The 21831-nt window shown below is 51.7% G+C and overlaps 1 pseudogene; it reads right to left on the bottom strand.

The window, feature by feature from the left end:
- Window positions 1–8001: 8001 nt before the first annotated feature.
- LOC129201182 (electroneutral sodium bicarbonate exchanger 1-like) lies at window positions 8002–20343 on the bottom strand (annotated as a pseudogene).
- Window positions 20344–21831: the final 1488 nt, after the last annotated feature.

Here is a 21831-nt window from a genome sequence, read left to right as displayed (position 1 = left end):
ACTTGGGGACCTGGCAGGGCTGTTGGACGAAATTCAAGAAGCAAGAGCTACACCGTGCACTGGGAAACAGCCCAAAAGAACCAAACCCATAATTTAAAATAAAACTTCAAACGCCGCGCTGGCAGATGCTGCCCGTCGTACTAATGATGATGCATTAATCAAAAAGACTTAATAAAAAACCCCAAAAAACAAAAATCCCAAAGCCAGAGAATAAATAACTTGTTACAATTTAAGATGCAAACACTAACGTGAAATTTGCTTTTTATCCCCCAAATTCCTGCTTCGACTGAACAGCATCACCTGCCACCGCGCAGCAGCGATGCTCAGGAAAGGCACCAGTTAATTTAACGAACAAGAGGAAGAAACGCTCCTGTCTGGAAACGAGTTTGCTGGTCCCCGAGTATTAATTTCAGAGCCGACCTGTTGCTAACTCCCCGCCAGCTCCCGGGACTCGCCCACGTAACCCGGCAGCCGGATTATCACGCGCCCGTGGCTTTCCTGTCCTCTCTCCGATGACGGCCTCCGCCACCCTCCGTCCCCTCTTAGCAAAAATGCATCCTGCTCCCCTTTGGTTTTGCCAAAAAAAAAAAAAAAAAAATCCCCAAAAAAACCAACCCCAAGAAACTCCAAACCCCAAGCCGGGAAAAGGTATGGGATGAAAGGGCTTAATAAAATCGCTTTAAATTGCAATTTAAAAAAAAATCGCTGTTTAAAGAAAAAAATCGCGGTTTCAAAAAAAAATCGCAGTTTTAAAAAAAAAAAAACGCGATTTAAACGAAATCACAAGCTCGAGCGCATTAGGTGGGTGTTGGAGTGGGAATACACGGGGCGGTTTGGGAGTCAAACACCCCGCGGGTGACACAGGAAAGTCTCCGTCTCTCTTAGAAACCGTTTTGCCCCCGTACTCCGACCAACGACGCTGAACCTGCCGCCGGGAGCCCTCCCCGGCACAAAGCATCTCCCCCCTCCGCATCCCTCTGCGCTCCGGGGAAATGCCGACGGGATTTTGGGGAGAGGTTTCCAACCGTTTGGGGCGGGGCGGGGGGGCATCGGGGACGTTGGGCCCCTCGGCAGAGCCCCTACCTGTAACTCTTCCAGCAGCGTCATTTTGTAACCCTCGTCCTGGCTCATCCTGACGTCGGTCAGCGGTTTTGGGGTTTTGGGGATCAATCAAGGGGGGTTAGACCCCCCCCAGGACACCGCAGTAACCCTCACCGAGAGGAGCTCAGTGTCGCCCGCTGTGTACCAACTCCAGGTACACAAAAAGTGACCGTTTCTTGGAATCGGAATCTTGGGCATGGGCGGTTATTTAAAGCCACGCAACCCCAAAACTCATCCTGCTTGGAAAACTTAGTGGATGGGGAGAAACCAGCTCTGTTTTGAACCAAACCTACCCGGAGGAGAGAAATGGGGTGTAAACGCCGGGGCGAAAGGCATAAGCGGCGTTTTGGTGTGTTTCACAGCACAAGCTGCCAACATACGACTGAGGCGCAAACCCTTGGGAAAATACCCATTACGGGGCGGCTCAGATCCCCCGCTGCTTTTATATTATTAAGTTTTAAAGCTTCAGGAGCAAACGTGGGAGGAAACGGGACAAGTGGGGACCTCCGGGTCCGTGGCGAGATGCTCCGAGCATCTCATCGCCCTTCCCCGGCCACCACAGCATCCCCGAAATCGCAGCGAGCCTCGCATGGAGATGCCACCAAAGAATTTAAACCAGAGCACTGAAAGTGCGTGGTGACAGGCAAACAAAAGCCAAAGTTTCAGCAAATGAGGGGGGGGTGGGGGGTGGCATTTTACTCCCCCTGAAGTGCTAAGGCATCCAGCAAAGATAAAAAATGTACAACTCTAATTAATCTTTGAGTCTGCCGCTTCTTCCTCCTCACGGGGAGGACTCCTCTCATTGTTCCCCTGCTCCTACATGGAGCCTCTCCCACGGGCTACAGTCCTTCATGAACTTCACCATGGGCTGCAGGGGGATCTCTGCTCCGGTGCCTGGAGCACCTCCTGCCCCTCCTTCTGCACTGACCTGGGTGTCTGCAGAGTTTCTTACAGCTTCTCACTCCTCTCTCCCGCTGCAAAAGCTCTCTCTAACTGGTTTTTTTTCCTTCTTAAATATGTTCTCACAGAGGCGCTGATTGGCTCGGCCTTGGCCAGGGGCGGGTCCATCTTGGAGCCGGCTGCCATTGGCTCTGTCAGACACAGGGGAAGCTTCTGGCAGCTTCTCACAGAAGCCACCCCTGTAGCCCCCCCCGCTACCAAAACCTTGCCACACAAACCCAACACATTTGGGCTGGGTGCTGAGCCCCGCTCCATGCCGGCAGCTGTGTGGGAGGAAAATCCTTTGGGGATCTTCTGCCGGGGGGAATTTGTGGAAGGGGGGGACCCCAATGTCAGCTCTCTGTCCTGGAGCTGGAGGAGGTTGATCTAAACCTCGGGGCGGCACCACGCTCCCTCCCTCCCTCCCTCCCTCCCAGGCATGAACCCACCACAGCCGAGCAAGGAGTAGGGCAAATAATATGGGATAGGATAGTGCGTATATATGATGGCGGGGACAACCCTGGCCTGGCTTGGCAGACCCTCCCGAGACTGCAAATTATTTTTCTTTATTATTAGAGCTTTTCTGGAGGATGCTGCACACAGTAAAGTACTTTACAGGACACAACCCCCGCTCTGGGCACCTCCCGCAGGGAGAATGCAGGATGCCACCACGTGCATTAAACCACATTTTCTTCCCCCATCCTTCTCTCCCGAGCGGATGGCAGTCGTACGAATCCCAAAGCGCCCAAAGCTTCGCCTCCAACATCAAGCGACACTCGGAAGGCACCTTCACCAGCGACTTCACCCGCTACCTGGACAAGATGAAGGCCAAGGACTTTGTGCACTGGCTCATCAACACCAAGCGGTACAGGTAAAAAGAGGAGAGGGGAAGGGGACCACGCTGGGAAATAACCTCCCACCACGCCACGATCCCAGTCGATAACGCAGTTTTAGAAGTTTTCTCTCCACCTGTTTTCTTATATTCGGCAGCTCCGCAAAGAGGTCCCCGAAGGAGGAGCCCCGTGGCGTCCCCTTCCCGGCCGCGTTCCCACCGCTCACGTAAGTCAGCCCAAACAGCAGACGTGGCCCATTAAAAACAAATAAAGGAATCATTTCAAAACGTAGCCACAAATCAGCGGGTGTGGTGCAAAGTCAGAGTCTGGCTTCCTACGCCTGACGCTGCTTCTCATTTTTGCTGGCTCACGGGGCTTCTCTGGTGTTTACTCGTAATAAAATAAAACAAGGAAAATTAAGCTGCTTTGGGGGAGAGTTGATAATTTACGATGGGAAGAGGCTGTTTTGTTCTTGCCGTGCTCCGTGCTGACGTTTTGCATTTCATTTCAGTCTCAACGCGGCGGGATCGTTTGCATTTACAGGGGATATTACCACGTTGCGGTCTCGTCGAAGCAAAGCATTTGCTCCTTTGCGAACGAGAAAATCCGCTGTTCCCAAGCTCCTAAACTGATGTTAGGGGGAGTTTCTAGTCCGTGAAACTGTTTGGTGGTTGTTTGCTTTTTATTTTGAAGGTACAATTAAACGGCAACATCAGCTTTCCAGCAGCATCAGCCTGGGGATAGTTGCACCCGTCCATCACTGCCAGCGATGGGATGCTCCACGGGAAGGATTTATCCATCACACGCAGCCGCATCAATCAATCCCTTCGGTGTTTCCCAGTCACCTCCTCCGAAAATTTGCACCCGCGGATCAGCCTTCCCTTCAAACCTGCATTTCTCCGGCTTCATTTTCTCTCTAACAGCTCCGAGGGCGCTGTAGATCCTGCGGCTTTCCCTAAACCGTAATAAAACCTTTGTTAAATCCGGCAGCCGGTTGGTGACGTCTCCAATGCTTCCGAGCATCCCATCGGGATCCCGCGCGCCGCTGGTCCCGGGGGATTTTGAGGCACCAGGCTCCGATCCCCGGCTTGGCTCAAGTGCCCCATTTTTCTCTCAATTCCTCGAGTTTTAGGTAAAAGGGTGATCGGGATGAACCTGCCTGACCCCACAGACCTGTGCCAGAGGGGATTTGGAAAGAAATTAAAAAAAAAAAAAAAAAAAAAAAGGAAGATAACTAGAACCTTTGGATTGAATGGTAATTAATTGTGTTGCAAATGGTCCAAAAAAAGCCACAAAAGGCAGGGGGGAGGATCTGCTCACTCTGGATGGGGCGACTTCTCTCCTGTACCAACACCTTCACCCCCCCAAGTCCCATTTCTGAACTCCCCGCACACCCCCGGTCTGGCAGAGGTGACGTGGGTGATGCTGCTGTCCCCTCCCTCCTGCAACACAGAGCTCATTGCCATCACTTGCATAGAGAAATTAAAAGAAATTTTTTTTTTTTAAATTACATAAATAAATAAAACCTCAAACCCACTGATTTCAACTCTTTCCCCAATCGGTTGGTTCCTGACCCAACATCCCAGGGAGATGGATTTCCCCCAAATCAGCGCTGCCCACACCAAACCCCCCCTTAAAAAGCTCCAAAGATGCCTCCAACTCCTCTCCTCCCTTTAAAAGACTCGGGAGCGGCACAGCAAGACACACGAGACTTTTATTATATTCTTTTCCCATTACGTTCAATGGGTGACAAGAGAAAAATCAGACAGACACGGCTCAGGCGGGTGGACCCGTCAGCCAACATCAACCCTTCACGCACGGGACCCACGAGACGGCGACACAGATTTATATTATTTGAGTTTCACAGAAGGAACCCAAAATCAATCAAATAATAATTAAAACAAAACAAAACAAAACAAAACACACAAAGATTCAAAGTGATAAATAACACAGATATGCTCAAAGGATTCCAACCTCCCCCAGTTTTATTTACAACACGGAGCATTTCCAAACTAGATCATCTCTTACCATAAAATAAATATATTTCAGCATCTCCAAAATGAAAAAATAGTGTCTGTATTTCTAAATGGGGGAAAAAAATGAAATAAAATTTAAAAAAAGAAAAAGTGCCAGCACCTTATTTATTACCTTTTTACATCTTTTTTCCCCCCTTAGGGATTTCCATGCACCTACATTTTAGGAAACTTCTTTCGAAGGGGCTCCCGGGAGATCTGGGGAGCTGTTTTAAGGCACCAAAGATGAGGAAAACACCCAGCACCCATCCTGCATCGATGGCAAAGGGGCTTTGCTACCAACCAAAGCGTCACGGGTCACTTCAAGGATGGGGTTTTTTTTCAGTCAGAAAGCGATTCCAGGAACACCTTTGAGAGGGTTTTTTCCCCCCCTCGTATAATTTTCCTCTGCACAGGGCAATATTAAATCCTCCCAAAATAAGGAGCCATCCCTGGGTTTCTGGTGTCTAATGGGGGCAGGCAGCCGGAGCGCTGGGTCTCCAGCCAGGCTGGGGGGTTCCAAACACCATTGAGATGACCCAGAGTCACGTTAGAAAGTAAGACATCAGCTTTCATTTAAATAAAAAAAAAGTTTAAAATGACAATAAATACAGAAAAAAGAAAAAAGAAAAATCTAGCCCTGTAAGTAGCCAAAGCTCCAAATGGAGAAGCTGGGGCGCGCCGAGGAAGCCTGGTTTGCTTTTTAAATAAGGAACTGCCCAGGCAGCTGCCAAATTTTCGCAGCCCCCTGAGGCCAGGGGAGATGCAGATCCCGGCGGAGCTGGCCCCAGCCCGCTCTTCGTTCAGCCCGGCCCCGTTTTCCTTCCCGGGTGGGTTTCTGTCTTTTCTTTCTTTCCGAGCCGAAGAGACGCCAGGCACGCGCAGGGAACAATCCCAGCCTCCGGCCCCTGCCAGGAGGGAGCCGAGTCCAGCCCTGCGCTCTCCTCTTACGGAAAAGAACAAGGACAAAAGAAAAACTGGCCGCTACGAGAAGCCAAATAATTTCATTTAGGGACAGGGCAGCAAGGGGACTGGTACCACAACCGCCCAGCTCCACGCCCATGCCCGTCACCGGCTTAATGCTTCTACCTCCACGGGAATTCAAGTTTATTTTCCAACTGGTGGAGAGCTCAGGGCTCTCCCCCACTGCGACCTTTTCTCCCTGGGGAGGGAGGGACGGCACGGGGGAGCAGCACAGGAAGGCAGCGTGGACGGGAGGTGCACGGAGGAAGAGCAGCGAGAAAACCCAGGCTTTGCACCTTTCCCTTCCTCCAAGCACCCCACCCCCTTTGCTTTTTTTTTTTTTTTTTTTTTGGCCTCCCCTCCTTTTTGAAGAGCTAAATCAGTTTCCTCCCCCTCCACCGGTCACCCCGCCATGCCGGCAACCGTCAAACTACGGTTTGCAAAGCCCCATCCCGTAAAAGCGTCCGATTTTGGCCCTGCTCGGTGATGTGCCGCTCTCACCCTTACAGAGCCATTTCACATTTTCTTTTCCCCACCCGCACGTCACTTTGGGTCGGTTTGATGCACAAAACGGTTCCCGCGGCGGATGGGAGAAGCCGATGGCAGGAGGGTTCGTGCGCCCGTCCCAGCTGGGCGCGGGGCAGCGGCCGCAGCCGCCAAGAGCCTGGAGCAGGTGCTGAGCCCCCAGCAAGGTGCAGGGCTGCAAGGGGACCTTTTCTTCTGGGTTGTCCTCTCCTCCCAGGCTCCAGGGCCACCCGACTCGACCGCATGTGCCTGGGGTGACGCCGCAGCCCAAGGACCCCCCCAAAACGTGAAGGGGGCACGAGAACCGTCTCTGCTGAACAGCTTGTTCCTGCAAAGAGGCAGGGAGAGGGAGGAGGAGAAGGCAGCTTCCCGCTTTCCTCCCAGCTCGTCCCACCCTGCGAGAGAAAAGACTTTGCAAGGACAGGGCTGAAAAAAGAAAAACCAAAACAACCAACCCCTAGAGTCCCAGGGAGGTAAAAGGAAGGAAAGCGGAGGAACAACGGGGGGGCAGCCCAGGGACGCAGAGCCCCAGGTCTCACCTGGCCGTTCCCAAAACCATACGCTGTATTCAAAGTATTCGATTTTAAGTGGTCCCTTATATTCGGTTTACGGCCAGGGGACAAGAAAGGGGCATTTCTGCATTTTGCAGCTTCCAGGCTGATGGCAGAGCCAAAGGAAAAGAAAATAAATACAATAAAAATAAAATTAAAATAAAATAAAAATAAAAAAAATAAAAATTAAAATAAAAGAAAAATAAAAGTCAAAAAGAAAATAAAAAGAAAATAAAAATGAAAATTAAAATAAAGTAAAATGCTGTAAAACTGGAGGGCAGGGAGCAAACGCTTTTCCTTCGCCTTAGCCCAACTGCTCGGACGCTCCTTAGGCTGCCCCGCCAGGCAGGACATCCCTCTCCTACCTGTAAGGGACGTAGGAGTGAACGAAAGCCTGGACCCCAAACCAGACCAAAAACCCGGCCGTGATAAAGAAGAAAACGGAGAAGGCGTCAAGTATAACAGAAAACTATTTGGAACATAAACATGAGTTTATATTTGGAAAAAAAAGAGAAAGGAGAGGAGGAATTGGGTATTAAAAAAATAGCACTGAATGATAAAGCGCTAGCAGTCCCTCTACCACTACGCAACCGCAACAAACACACGCACGTACGCCCGGAGGCTCAACAACACCGAACTCCCATTGACCGTGATGTGCACCTCAGTTTGCTGGTCTAGAGATACTGAATGCCTGAAGCACACCAAGGATAACTGAAGACGTCTGCATGGCTTTAATGGGAATCCTCCAACTGGAAAAAAAAAAAGCAGTTTCTCCCCGTGTCCGCGTTGGCACATCCCTGAGTCACGTTCTCGCTCCTCTCCTTCAAAGTCAAGATTCCTAAACATAAAAACTGGGGAGGGGGAAGAATGGGAAAAAAAAAAAGGGAGAGCATCATCAGTGGAAGATGGGGTTTGAGCCCCGTTCGTGGGACCACCGCGGCAGAGAGGAGCTGGCTGGCGTGCCACCGTCCTCGCCGCTGCTCGTTTGCTCAGCATTGCCGGCCGAAGCACGGGAAAACCGTACGCGCGCATCTCGTCACGCTCACATGCGGTCCTTTACCTTTTTCCTCCCCAAATTCAGACTGTTTCTGTGTTCATAGGGAGAGTCTTCCACACGGTCGTTTTCGACATTTCATCCCAGATATTAATCTCGGAAGGATCGGTCCTGCAATAAATATTTTACATCGCAATCCGTGATTACGGGAACTGCTGCCGCCAAGTGCGTTAGCACCAGCAAGAGGACCAGGGGGGCCCGGGGAACCAAAGCTCAGCGTAAGCACCGGAGGTTTTGCTGGATGAGGAGTTTCGGGAGGCAAGCCTGTAGAACAACAGCTCCAGGCAAAGGCTCTTGCTGGCGTTTAGCCCTGGAGCGGGCTCCTAAGCCACTGCTGCTACAGGTCGTGCCTACACCACCTCTTTCTTAAATATGAGGATCTCCTGCTACCCTAAAGTCACTGATGATGCAAGTTTTGGGGGTTAAATGGGAGTTGTGCAGCCGCTCTGCGCAGGGGCAGAGCCCCGCCATCGCCTCCGGCAGCCCTGCCCAGAAATTTGATTTTCCCGCCGAGCGGACCGCTTTACCGAGGGACGCTCGATAAAGACGGTGCCAAACACCTTCAAACGAATCTTGCCGGGGGTCCTGGCGCTTGGTGGCACTTTACCTGTCGCTGCTTTGCTGTGGGATATCCAAGTCGCTGGTCTTCCCCACTTTCAGTTGAACCCAATTTGCAGCAGCAGCTTCCATCACCTTCTGGGACTCCTGACGGAAAAGGGACAAATCAAGTTCTCGGTCTTTAATCAAAGCGGAGATAAACTCAGCACCCAGTAAAGACGTTGCACGCTGTCCTCTCCTCCTGACCTGCGGCAGCTTTAGCTATCAGTGCAGCAGGGTATAATAATAATAATAATAATCTTTATTATAGGACTCATTTTTAAAATTATACCTCTAGTCAAGTGTTAAGCTCACTGCTAATTTAGGACAAAAGGTTACGATGTGTGATCCAGGCTATTAGGATCCGTTTCTGTTTAGTTCTGATCTTGCCCCGACATTTAAAGACGAGCTGTGGCAGAAAGAGGCAATCTCACAGCCCGAGGGAGACGCCCGGCCCCGAGCACCCAGCAAGCTTCACCTCTTCTTCTTTGGCTTCATTTTTGGCATCGTCCAACTTCTTCTGCTTGCTTTCTGGCATAAGGTCATCCAGAAAGCTGAGCTCTCGCTTCGAGAAGCAGAAATCCATCACTTTCCGGACAAAAACGAGAGCCAAAACCTTCACGAATAAGAGGGAAGGTGCAGCGAGGTCAGAGATGATGCCACAGCTCGCTCCGACGCTACAAACACCCCGACGCCGAGCAGCACCGGCTCTTACCATCATGGGGAAGATGATGGCGGCACGCGACACCTTGATGGCCCAGAGCAGGACGAGGCAGATCAGCTGGATCATGGTGAAGCAATGCACCTTTCGCAAGGGGACGTGCCGCAGGTAGATGAAATCCGGCTGGTGTTTCGCCGGCATCCCAAACAGCTTCAAGCGATCGAAGAACTGTAAAATAACAGTGAGAAGTTTCTGGCCCCGGGGAGACGCGGAGGGAGTGTTCAGGATCTCACTTGCAATGAGAAATCCTGGATCCCACCGCGTTCCTCTGCGAGCAGCACCCAATTTTCCCTCCGCTCCATCTATAAACCGGCTTGCCCGCGAGAGCTGCCCACCGAACTGCAATTATTCCCCGTTATTCTGTTCTCAGCGTTTCTCAGCACGCTGAATCCCCCAGCAAGGATTTCCACCAGCCACAGAAATCGCCTTCCCTTCGCGCTGAATTCCCCCATTTTCCCGTAACCTGCCCTGAACTTGCCCGGTCCTCCCGGCCCTATACACCTCCTGTGCCTCCTCCAATCTTTTTCTTACACAAAATATTTTGATCGCTTGCTTTCGGAGAGGGATTTTTCCCCCCATGCCCCTGCTTTTTTTACCTGCTTCTATAGAGATGAAATACCAGGGACCCAACACGCTGTAAAAGAGGCCGTACCTGAATTCCTCTGAGCGACGACACACCCATGTAGAGAAAGACGCCATAAAGCACAGGCATTGGTATAAACTCCAAAAATAAATACAGAAGTTAGTGCATTCTTGTTTTCAAATTGCATTTTCAGTATTACCGCTCTCTTCTACAGTCCCTGCCTAAAATTGCCTAAAGCCTTCCAGCTTCCACAGGGTTAGAGAGGTGTCGCATTTTAACCATCAGAGATTTTGTGCGTGCGAATGATTTAATGCTCTGCTTTAGGCTGAGCTTTTGAGTTACACTTCATCAGAATAATCCTGTTTTCCAGAAAGGTTGGAGGAAAATAGGTGATTTCGCCCATGCTACCATATGCCGCGTTCTGCGACGGTAGAAAAACATTTGTACGTGTTCTTGTGGCAACACGCAAGGAAGCCCACGGGGACGATTTCAGCGCGTTTAGCTACTGGGAACGGCTGTTCCGAGGCATCTGGGGGAACAAATTGCAACCGGTAACGTGCTGCCTGGTTGAAAGAGCAGAGGTACTGCTCTAAATACGCTTCATCGTAACCCATAAACACGGGTGGGCCTGAAAGACATCTGAAAATCCAAGCAGTTGGCTTGCTCGCTTGGCTCGAGCGTGCCAAACTGGGGTCTGAAGGGCTGGAAAGTGCAACCGAGGGTGGTTCCCACCACGGATCGAGCCCCAAGGTTTGGGATCACCTCCTCCTCTGCTCCACAGCTACTCAGGCCTGGAGAAAGGGGACTAGTTTTGCATAACCTCCAAAAAGCTCGCGGTTGTTGGGTGGTTTCCATTTTCCTCTTACCTTTAACACCGAAGTGAAGAAGAATGAGCAGCCCATGAGCACAAAGATCATCAAGCCAGTGACTCTCTGCTCTCGTATCCCCAGAAACTTGGGCTGTTCTCCTGGAGCTGAGCAGCCAGACTCTACTTTGAGGCTATTCACGTGGGTGATGGACAGGACGGTCGCAGCCACAAACCACGGCAGCCCCATCACGGAGCACACCCCCAGCATCACGGCCACCATGAAGAGGTCCAGGTGGTACCCGCATCCTTTCTGCGCGGAGCGAAACAAGAAACAGAGCATCTCACGGGACAAGAGCAAGGACAACGTCGCAAGTCAGACCCAAACAACCCTGTAGGAGCTCAAGTCGACGTCTTGAAAATTGAAAACACGAACTGGAAACAAATAAGGATGTATCCAGTCTTTGCGCAAGCACCTTGCATGACAATCCGGCAGCAGTTCAGACAAAGTGGATTTGGGGAGTTTGTATCTACTTCTCAACCAAAAAACCACCTTACTATTTTTCATTCATAAAGACATTTCTACCACTTGCGAGTAAGATATGACTCTCAGTTATCCCTGGCAGCACATCAAAATGATTCGTTCCCCAGCTGCTGCTGACATTTTAAAACAAAAGCGTGCTTCTACAACGCTCTAAGCTTAATATGCTCCTCCGAAAGATTGCTCATCTGAACTCCCCTGTTGTCGTTTGCTCCCTGTGTCATCATTAAGCCAGGAGACCATCTTGCCACGCTGCCTGACGTTGTTCCAAACCAATGCCTTCACAAGGCATTTGGAATTGGAGCTTCTCCCCGTACCTGCAGCCCAGAGCGGGTTGCGGATGGGGTTGTCTCCTGCAGCCCCTTACCTTCAGCCTGTGCTCCTTCCTGTTCACGATAAGAGCCGTGATCTGCTGGTCCATGAATATCAAGATGGTGCAAAGCAGAGCTGGGATGAGCGCAGCCACCACCGTCCACCAAGGGTTGGGTCCTATGGGGTTGATGAACCACCCGCGGTCGTCTCTGGTAGGCTGCAACAAAGCACACACATCAGCCTCGTCTCCCAGCCCAGCTACTTCACCGGCTTGGATTTTCCCCTCCATCCCCGTGTCACAGCATCTCCCAGCCCTGGTTTCACGTCACCCCGGGGCTCAACAGTGCCAGCATCCTCTTTGCAAGCACCTGTAGCTATTTCTCCTGCAGGTACCTAGTTTTGGGGCTGTCTTCTCATTTCCAGGAGGAAACGATGCACTTGGAGGTGGAGGAGGAGATGGTCACACCACCAGCATCTCCTCCAGACTCAGCCCTGTCCTGCCCTGGTGAAACCCGCTCCGTGCCATAACACCCCCCCTACCTTGAACATATGGGGGATGTGGAGCTTCGGTGACGGGATCCCAGTCATGAAGTCAATGAGCACCATGATGACGATGGTGAGGAAAACAGCAAAGTCACTTATTGTGGACCGCACCTGGGGCAAGAAACCAGAGCTGAAAGGGGCATCGCAAAGGGGGCCGCAACATGAGATGGAAAAATGAGAGACATCAACAACATTAAGGCTGGTTAACAAAATCCCACCACTCTGAGGACATGCAGCCAAATCCCTTGGTTAGCTACTGTTGCTGTGCTTGTCTCTGTGAGAGCTGGTGTCAGACAATAAAAAAAAAAAGAGTTTAATTAGGTGGAAGAGGGTTGTTTGAATTCAAACCTTAAGTAAAAAAAATATTAAAAAATAAGGAAGCAGATGGCTGCCACTGCAGCCACGCTCACAGCTAAAATGGGAATAAGGCGCACTGAGGCATCGTATGTTCCTCAAAAGGAAGAAAAAGTGTCTTTTCCTATGGCAGCTCCTCATTTGAACCAACTTTCCCCTTGAGCATAATGCACAGAAGGTTAAAAAAAAAAAAAAAAAAAAAAGGCAAATAAACCCCCACAACTTTGGAAGACCTCTTTTCCCACTGCCTGAGCAAAATATCGCTCGGGGGCAGGTCGCGAGGCAGGTGGGAAACGCCACGGTCGTTTAGCACTCATGGAAACGAGGGAGGGACATCCAAGCTGCTGGAGAGTTTGGCCTTCAAGGTCAATGTTTCCCAGCTTGACCAAGCGGTGGCAAATACTGCTTAGCGCTCCGGGAAAGCCATTTTGGGAAATGAGTGTGGAGACTGCTGCCGGCCACCATCTTCTACCTACTCTGGTTGGGAAGTAACGGCTGCTTTTAAACTTCTTCAAGAAGCTCGACAGGACAAAGGTGGAGAAGAAGAGGATGCAGCACCAGAAGAGGACATTAGGCGCGTAGGGGCCGTTGCGTCCACAGGCAGGTCCGTGAAACTCTCCATGCAAATACCGACATTCCTGGAGAAACAGAGCGTCAGGACACAAAGGTAGTGCACGTGCGGCAAGGAAACCTGGGATAACTCGGGGCTTTTGAGGATCTTGGTCCAAGATCCATGACCTTGTAACTGCTGCTGCTGCTGCTGCTGCTGCTGACGGAGATTTATATTGAATGAGCAGCAGCTGAACAAGTGACACATCGAACCGCACAGAGGAGAGCGGAGAGGCGAGATGTGATGGGACACCATATCACAGACCCATGGCACATCCTCCGCTCGAATGGCAGGCAACCGTGGCTGAAGAAGACGCCAAGAGGGGAAGGAAACACTGGAAGTTCTTGGGGATAGAGAAAGAGGGAGCAGGGAAGGAGGGCTAAGACAACCGCGGAAGGCAAGGAGAAGAGACGAATCGTCCCTTCCCAGCGAAGGGCTCCCAGGACACGGCCAAGAGGGGATGAAGATGTCCTGAAGAGCCTCCCATCCTATGCCTGGGCTTTGCTTCCAGCAACAGCAGCCCGAGAGGCTGCTCAGACGTGCAAATTTATGCATGGACCTACAGACAGTGCTGAGTAAGCAAGCAAGGACTGGAGTTCTTAGGAACCAAGTAAGGAAGCTAAGGACTACCTTCAAGCAGGAACTTAAGTCCTCCAACTTCTACAAGAATCAAACCACCCACTTAACCTTGCTCCTGGTCAGAAAAATTGTCCTGCGACAGGGTCAAGGAGGACAGTTATTACCCACGATGTTGGGGGGACAAGGTGGACTCTCCTTCCCAGGACCAAGCGGGTTAAAACCACACGTTAGATTTAAAGAATGCCTTTGCAGAGCAGCACTAGCACAGTCTGAAGCCCCTCATCACCCGAAGGGCTCTGACTTTTGCAAAATGTGAATGCCCCTGGACCCCGCGGCCGCGGAAGTAGTGGCTTGGGGCACTTACAGTCACCGTGAGGTTTTCCCAGGCGATGCCAGACACGTCGATCTCGTTGCTCTCCCAGAAACGCAGGGTTGCGTTGCTGGGATGGCTTGGTGCCTCACACTTACAGCTGGGAGGAGAAAAGCCAAGACGAGGGTGAGGGAAAGGCAATGGAGGTGCAGCCCTGAGCTCCTGCCAAGGGGCAGCAGCCTTTTAGGAGGAAAAGAAAAACTCACTAGTAGACGGTGAGGAAGTCGAGCTTGCTGTGCATGTGCACAGGGTAGGTCTCTCGCAGGTGACTCAGCTTCTCCAGAGCCTCGTAGATGAAGATGATGCAGATGAGGGAGGCGAAGGCTTCTTCGGTGAAGCGGGTGATGTAGCACACCAAACAGCTGGCGTCGGTGGCCACCAGCACTATGCAGAAGGCGGCAGTCCACAGCCCGATGCAGGCCCGCAGAGAGAGATAGGAGAGCGCGTACTCCCTGGGAAACCAAAATCAAACAAAGGCTGGAAAGGCCAGGAAGAGGCGCCGAGCCGTGCCTTCCTTCGGGGAAAATCACGAGCAATTTAGGAGCACGTCAAGGCTGCAGGTGGTAAATGCACTTTCCATGTCCTACTACAGACAGCCTTGGGGCTGCGGTGCAGGGTGCGGACCTGCAGGAGGAGAGGCCAATTATTTCATGATTGTTATTTAACAATTAGCTTGTGTTAAGGCCTTGGAGGCTAATTGAGGTCAGGGCCCTTTGTGGAAGGTGGTGTCCTCCCACATCACCCCCATGCCCTAACACCAAAACCCCGGCTGATTTTGCACCCAGTCACCTGCTACCAGCAAGCTGGGGCTGAAGAATAAATTGAATTGCAATCAGGGTGTCTCATCTCACATCAAACTCATCACAACACAAGGATCCCCATCCTTATGGCTTCTCCTCTTCCTGCTTCATTTTAACCCTAAAACCCCCAAACAACCTCATCCATCCTTCAGAGACCAAGGGCTCTTGCACCATCACATACTAAAGCAGCAGCGTGCAACGTCTGCGACACAGAAAACAAACTGAAATTTGTAGAGGATCTTTTCGAACACGAGGACGGGTCCAGTGCTGCCGAGGATGGTGAGAGGTTGGCCAGCAAAGAGGGAATACACCACGCCGGTCATGGATGCGCCCAGCAGTGACTCCATGGCACTCTGTCCAGGGAAGAGGCAGCGGCGAGGAAATAAATCAATGGGAAAAAGAAGAAAAAAACCCAAAGCAAATTCACTGCAGCGAAGATTTTGCATGAGTTTTGCGCTCCCCCACGCCACCCAAGAGAGCTGCTCACGATGTGGCCGTCGGTCGCCTCCCCCAGCAGTCCCCCGAAGGTGATGACAGGGGACATGCAGGCACAGAAGAGGAAGAGGAAGGACGCCAGACACTGCAGGCTCAGACCATCCCGAAAGTCGCTCCAGAACCACGGGGCTTTGCGCTTCACGTCCAGGATCAAACCTCCAAAGAGCCTGGAGGAAGGAAAAACAAATAGACTGTTTCCCTGCAAGACCACACAGAGGGGGTTTTGCTGCAGAAGGACAAGCCCAAGCAGACAGTAACCTTCATTGCTAACCAGCAGCAGTCTCCTTCGGCCGTTTTATACCCGGCAGAAACCAAGCAAGCACAAAAAACCCCTCCAACAAAAAGAAAAAGGACCAAACCTGAAAGCCCATCCCCTCTTACTGCAACTGTCCCTTGCTTGGAGAAGCAGCAGAGCTCTCCCTGGAGGTATTTACACAGCTGCTTCCACCCCAAATCAAGAAAATCTGTCTGCAGTGGTGCTGTGGCTGAGCCCAGCTGCCCAGATCTCACCTGCCCAGCCCAGGGGACCGAGCTGGTAATGTGAAGCCCCTTCACTGAACCAACTAACCCCAGAAAACTGCTACAAGGGAAGGTGCACGCTCCGATTCTAGAGGCAAAGAGAAAAAAAAAAAACAAACAACAAACCCCACAAACTATTAAAGCTCACACCTTCCCGTGCGCTCCAGTTCAGGACCACTGTGTTTCTCTGGCTTGCTGTGAGAAGCACTGTCATCGAGAGCTCCTGGCATCTTCCTTTTTCCCTGTTAAAAAGGAAATAAGCCAAAGCTATGGATTCGTAACCACTGGCTTGTTGGGCTTCTGGTCTGGGTATGTGACTGCGTCAAACTGGGACCTGGTGAATCTGGGTCCCAGAACAGCATCCCCGGCCGGCCGGCCGCCGGCCTGCCCGTCCCCCTCGCGCCTCCCTCCGCCGCAGCACCCACCTGCGAAGGGACGTTTTTCGGGGGCTCGATTCGGATCGATGGATCCCATTCTCCTGGCGGCAAGACCGTGACCTGATCCAGAAACTCGTCGATGCCGGCCACGAGGTCAGCCCGGTTCTCGGCTTTATAGGCAACGTCACGGAAAACCTGCCGACAGGAGACAACCTGCTCAGAGGACAACCCATCTCCGATGTCCTAAGCACTACAGTAAGCTCCTGGCTAAATGCAAGATCATTTTCCCCAAATTTCCTGCTTGTAATGGCAGGAAATATTCCCCCAAATGGAAAAATCTGTCCATCACAGTACTTGTAATCATCTCCTCCACGAGGTCCCCATCCCTCATGGCACACCATACCCTTTTGCTCAAAGCGGGGAAGTTTCACTGGCCCTGGCAACGCCACCACTGGGGACAGGGTGCTGGGGACCCCGGGGAGGTGCAGGATGCACACCGGGTGGGATTTCAACCTCCAAGAGGTGGGGTGATACAAATCCGTGCGTTTGCTTCGGCGTGTGAACGAGGGGTGGGCTATCTGGAGAGCTGTGGGCAGTTGGGAAGCAAATCCTCTTCCTCACTACTGCAGAGAGCTGAAGAAAACCAAAAATGACCCGGAATTCTCTCTTCTCGCACCTCATCCGTCATGATAGTAGCCATGGACCTGCCGATCTCATGGTACTGATGGGCTTTGCCTTCTGGTCCAAGCAAAACAAACAGGAACCTGGGCAAGAAAAACACAATGAGCGAGAAGAACGTGTCCTTGCTCAAAGGACACCCAAGGAAATCCCTGGGAGCCCCCAGCCCCGAGCGCAGCTCCAGAGGGGACACGTAGGCTCACCGACTCCGCCAGGAATTTGAAATTCACCAAAACCGATGGCAAATTTAATTTTTGGGCCAATTTTCATTAAAATTGGCCAAGGGGTTTGAAAGACACAGCAGGGAAGGGATGCGAGTGGGAGAAATGTCCTCGCTCCCCCTGGCCTTGTTCCCTTGGGACGCCAAACTGATGCATGCACCTTGATGTTCTTTCGTTGGGTGGGGGTTTTTTGAAATAAAATCTTTGTGCTTCTCCTTCAGACCTTGTTGGGATGGGAACTTCCGTCATGCCCGAGAGGAGGACAGCCGGGGTCAGGCGGACAAATGCCACGATGGGCTGGCGAAGGAAATCCAGCTCTCCTACGAGCACGTTGGATGCTTCAGCCCCGGTGGGAATTTTCTTCATGAAATGCAGCTGCGCCTAGGCACAACAAGCGATTTTCAGGCAAATACCCCAAAAGCAAAGCCCTCAGCACTCTGCAGCCAAATTTGCAAGACCAAATCTGGCCCTAAAGGCATAAGATAGCTACGAGCGTCTCACCTTGCTTAAGTCCATCGCGTTGCTCTCGTGGTTCACCCCATTTTTAGCTTCTGCAGTGGTAGGAGAAGGATGAGGGGTGAGTGTTTGGGCTGGTAGGAAAAAGAAAGACACTCAGAAAGACGGACAAGGAGCAATTGGGATGCTTCTCCTCTGCCAGGACAAGTCGAATGGGACCAGAGCCCTGCAGGAACCCTCACCTGGTGCCAAACCCTGCAGGAACCCTCACCTGGCTTGTCAAGGAGGTGCAGGTCTGACTGCTTCTTGCTCACATCAGCAAACGAGCGGACGATGGGAAGAAGGTTGTTTCTTTTCTTCTCATTCTGATGGTGATGCTTCTTCAGTAGGACTTCTCGAACTTTTGCCCGCACATGCTCGTCAAACTCCGTGGACCGGTCTTGCGGGCCCAGGATCATATCTGGGGATGGCAAAGGGAAACGAAGCCGTCAGAGCAGAAACCCCCCCAGGTCCCAAGCCCCGAAGCCCCCGGGGGAAGGCTGTGCCACGCAGGATCCCCTGACACAGGCCCAGCCTTGCTTAGCAAGACATTTTAATACAGTTCAGCCTTTGCAGCGAAAGCAAGAAGTTTCTTTTGCTAAAAAAACACGAGCAAAGTGCTTATTCATCACTCTGCTAAGATAATTATTTCCCATTCGAAATAATGCAATTTTCTTGCCCCGTCTGGCCTTTCTGTCTGACTCTACACATTCAAAAAAAAAAAATGGAAAAAAACACACCAGAAAAAGCTGGTGTGACTGTTGCACGCCCAGCCTGCATCCAAAACCAACTTAAAAACACAGCGGGGTTTCTGGAAAAGGACGCGCCATTGGGGCAGGGTTTGATTCGGGAGCGGAGGGCACCGCGGCAAACCGAGCTCGGCCGTTCCCGCAGAGACGCGCCGCGCGCGGTACCTGCAATCTCTTCGATGCTGTTGGCACAAATGTCCAGCAGCACCGTCCCGTTGATGATGCAACTCCTCAGCTCAGAGAGGCTGTGCAAGGACAGCGTGGCCACGTAGGGCTTGCTCCAGCGCTCGCCGCCGTCTTCCACGTCCTCCTCAAACTTCAGCCACCTGCGGACATCAGGCGCGATCAGCCCCATTGCGAGGAAACGGCCTCAGCTCCGCAACCCCTTTAACAGAGCTACAGGGCGGCGAGAGAAGGCTCCTCGCATCGGCACCTGCAAAAGCTTTGCCAAAGTCCCGGAGAGCGGAAAGCAGAGCCCGCGGGTGCTGCCGGCGAGGGGACTCCTCTCCCACCACGGCCGGCAGCGGGGATTTACCTTGCCGTTTCCTTCCACTCGGCATCTTCACCCTCTTTCACGCAGATCTCATCCAGCTCGGTGAACAAGTCATGGGGAACGTGCTGCTCGTCCTCCTCGGTCCCGAGGATGAACTGCACTCGCTGGGACGGAGTGTCTGGGGGCAGAAGGCAAAGCCCCGTCCCGTTACCGTGCCCGAATACGGCCCGTCACGCTCATAGGCAAAGCGGGCATCGATCGGCACCATAAACATCGGGCTGGCCCCTCTGCCCTGGCTCTGTCCAGGCTTGCACAGAGCCCCAGAGAAGGAGAAGCATCTAATCCACCTCTGCATAAGCATGGGCACCTTCCCTTCCCCACAGTTCCATTTTTAAAGCCAGGATCCCTCTGAGGAAGGCGAGCCTAAATCCTTTATGCATTTAACTGTCTTAAAAAAAATAAAAAAAAAAAAAAAAAAAAGAGAAGAAAGAGGAAAGTTTGGGAAAAGAGAGAGGGTCCTGCTAAATGATGCCGCTTTCCCGGAGGAACAGCAAGCCACTCAAACCGGCACGGGGACCTGCTTGCAGAAGACCCCAGCACCCACGTAGCCCCGAGGAGTTCAGTGAACGCTGCGGCGGGACTTACAGTGGTAGCCCTGCTCCGTCGGGGCAGAGTCCTTCTCCCGTTCCCGATGCTTCTGGCTGTGGGGACGGTGATGCCGCTGGCTTTGCCTCACCAGCGGCATCCGCACGCCCACGTACAGGGTCCGGTGGCCTGCGAAAAAGCGGCGTTTGCATCGTTCTCGATACCGCGGAGACGCTTGACGCAGATGCTGCAATTAAATCAGTGCAGCCATCCCAGGAGGAAACATCAACTTCTCTTAATTTTCTTTTAACTGGATCCCTGAACGTCACAGACCTGCCCTTTTTTCCCAAGCCTATTTTACTCAAACTTTGCAACGAGAGAGCAACAACAAGTGATGGTTCCCGATCATCTAAAATGCCCTGAAAGTATCCAACCTCTTCTCAAAGTCCAGCTTCAGCTGGACAACGCTCAGAATTGCTCGTTGAGCAGCAACAAAAGGTAATTATTTTGAAAATCTTTGTATGGCGCAAGGCGACAAGAGAAGATCAAATCAGTCCCATGATAATGAACTCCAGAACAAAAAAAAGAAAACCACAGCCCTGAGTCTGCAGCCGTCAATTATGCTCCCGCTTGGAGAGCCCCGTGGCTAAAACTCACAACACATGGCCTCCACGGGGCTTTCTCCCCCTGTTAAAAGCCGTCACGTTAAAAAAGAAAAAACTGTGCTTAATTATTTAGAAGCACGCCACGTTTTTCTGCACGTGAAGTAGCCAAGCAAGGACTCGCAGGGCTTTGTGCGACAGGAAAAGGCGCTGGGCGGCGGCTCTCACCGGGATCTCAGCAGGACTCACCTTCCAACCCTCCTTCTCATAGTGAATATTGACGACGTTGCTCGTTCTTCCTTGGTCAATCACTGCCTCTTCGTCATCTCCCTGTTTAGAAAGGAAAGGGAAAAGTTTGCAGAGCTCCCTTACGTCCTCCCGGCCATCGTCCACCCCCGCGTCCACCCAAATCCACGAGCATCACGCCTCCGCGTGCCTCCTCCTCCAGGCACAGCCCTAAAAGCACGGACTTGGAGGAGGTTTCTCTTCCCATAACCCAATAAAACAGCCCGTAGCATCGTTCAAACACAAAAAAAACCCCCAAAAAACCCCTCCGAGATTTGCACCCAGTTGCTCGATTTCTGAAACCGAAGTTTGAAGAAGAGCAAAACACCAAGAAAACTTGGGGAACTGTCAGGGCTGTTGGACGAAATTCAAGAAGCAAGAGCTACACCGGGCACTGGGAAACAGCCCAAAAGAACCAAACCCATAATTTAAAATAAAACTTCAAACGCTGCGCTGGCAGATGCTGCCCGTTGTACTAATAATGATGCATTAATCAAAAAGACTTAATTAAAAAAAAAACAACAAAACCCAAAGCCAGAAAATAAATAACTTGTTACGATTTAAGCTGCAAACACTAACGTGAAATCTGCTTTTTATCCCCCAAATTCCTGCTTCGACTGAACAGCATCACCTGCCACCGCGCAGCAGCGATGCTCAGGAAAGGCACCAGTTAATTTAACGAACAAGAGGAAGAAACGCTCCTGTCTGGAAACGAGTTTGCTGGTCCCCGATTATTAATTTCAGAGCCGACCTGTTGCTAACTCCCCGCCAGCTCCCGGACTCGCCCACGTAACCCGGCAGCCGGATTATCACGCGCCCGTGGCTTTCCTGTCCTCTCTCCGATGATGGCCTCCACCACCCTCCGTCCCCTCTTAGCAAAAATGCATCCTGCTCCCCTTTGGTTTTGCCAAAAAAAAAAAAAATCCCCAAAAAACCAACCCCAAGAAACTCCAAACCCCAAGCCGGGAAAAGGTATGGGATGAAAGGGCTTAATAAAATCGCTTTAAATTGCAATTTAAAAAAAAAATCGCTGTTTAAAGAAAAAAATCGCGGTTTCAAAAAAAAATCGCAGTTTTAAAAAAAAAAAAAAATCGCGATTTAAACGAAATCACAAGCTCGAGCGCATTAGGTGGGTGTTGGAGTGGGAATACACGGGGCGGTTTGGGAGTCAAACACCCCGCGGGTGACACGGGGAAAGTCTCCGTCTCTCTTAGAAACCGTTTTGCCCCGTACTCCGACCAACGACGCTGAACCTGCCGCCGGGAGCCCTCCCCGGCACAAAGCATCTCCCCCCTCCGCATCCCTCTGCGCTCCGGGGAAATGCCGACGGGATTTCGGGGAGAGGTTTCCAACCGTTTGGGGCGGTGGGGGGGCATCGGGGACGTTGGGCCCCTCGGCAGAGCCCCTACCTGTAACTCTTCCAGCAGCGTCATTTTGTAACCCTCGTCCTGGCTCATCCTGACGTCGGTCAGGCGGTTTTGGGGTTTTTGGGGATCAATCAAGGGGGGTTAGACCCCCCCCAGGACACCGCAGTAACCC

This window comes from Grus americana, unplaced genomic scaffold (assembly GCF_028858705.1).
Source record: "Grus americana isolate bGruAme1 unplaced genomic scaffold, bGruAme1.mat scaffold_82, whole genome shotgun sequence".
NCBI classification, from domain to species: domain Eukaryota; kingdom Metazoa; phylum Chordata; class Aves; order Gruiformes; family Gruidae; genus Grus; species Grus americana.
This window is presented reverse-complemented; position numbering and strand designations above follow the sequence as displayed.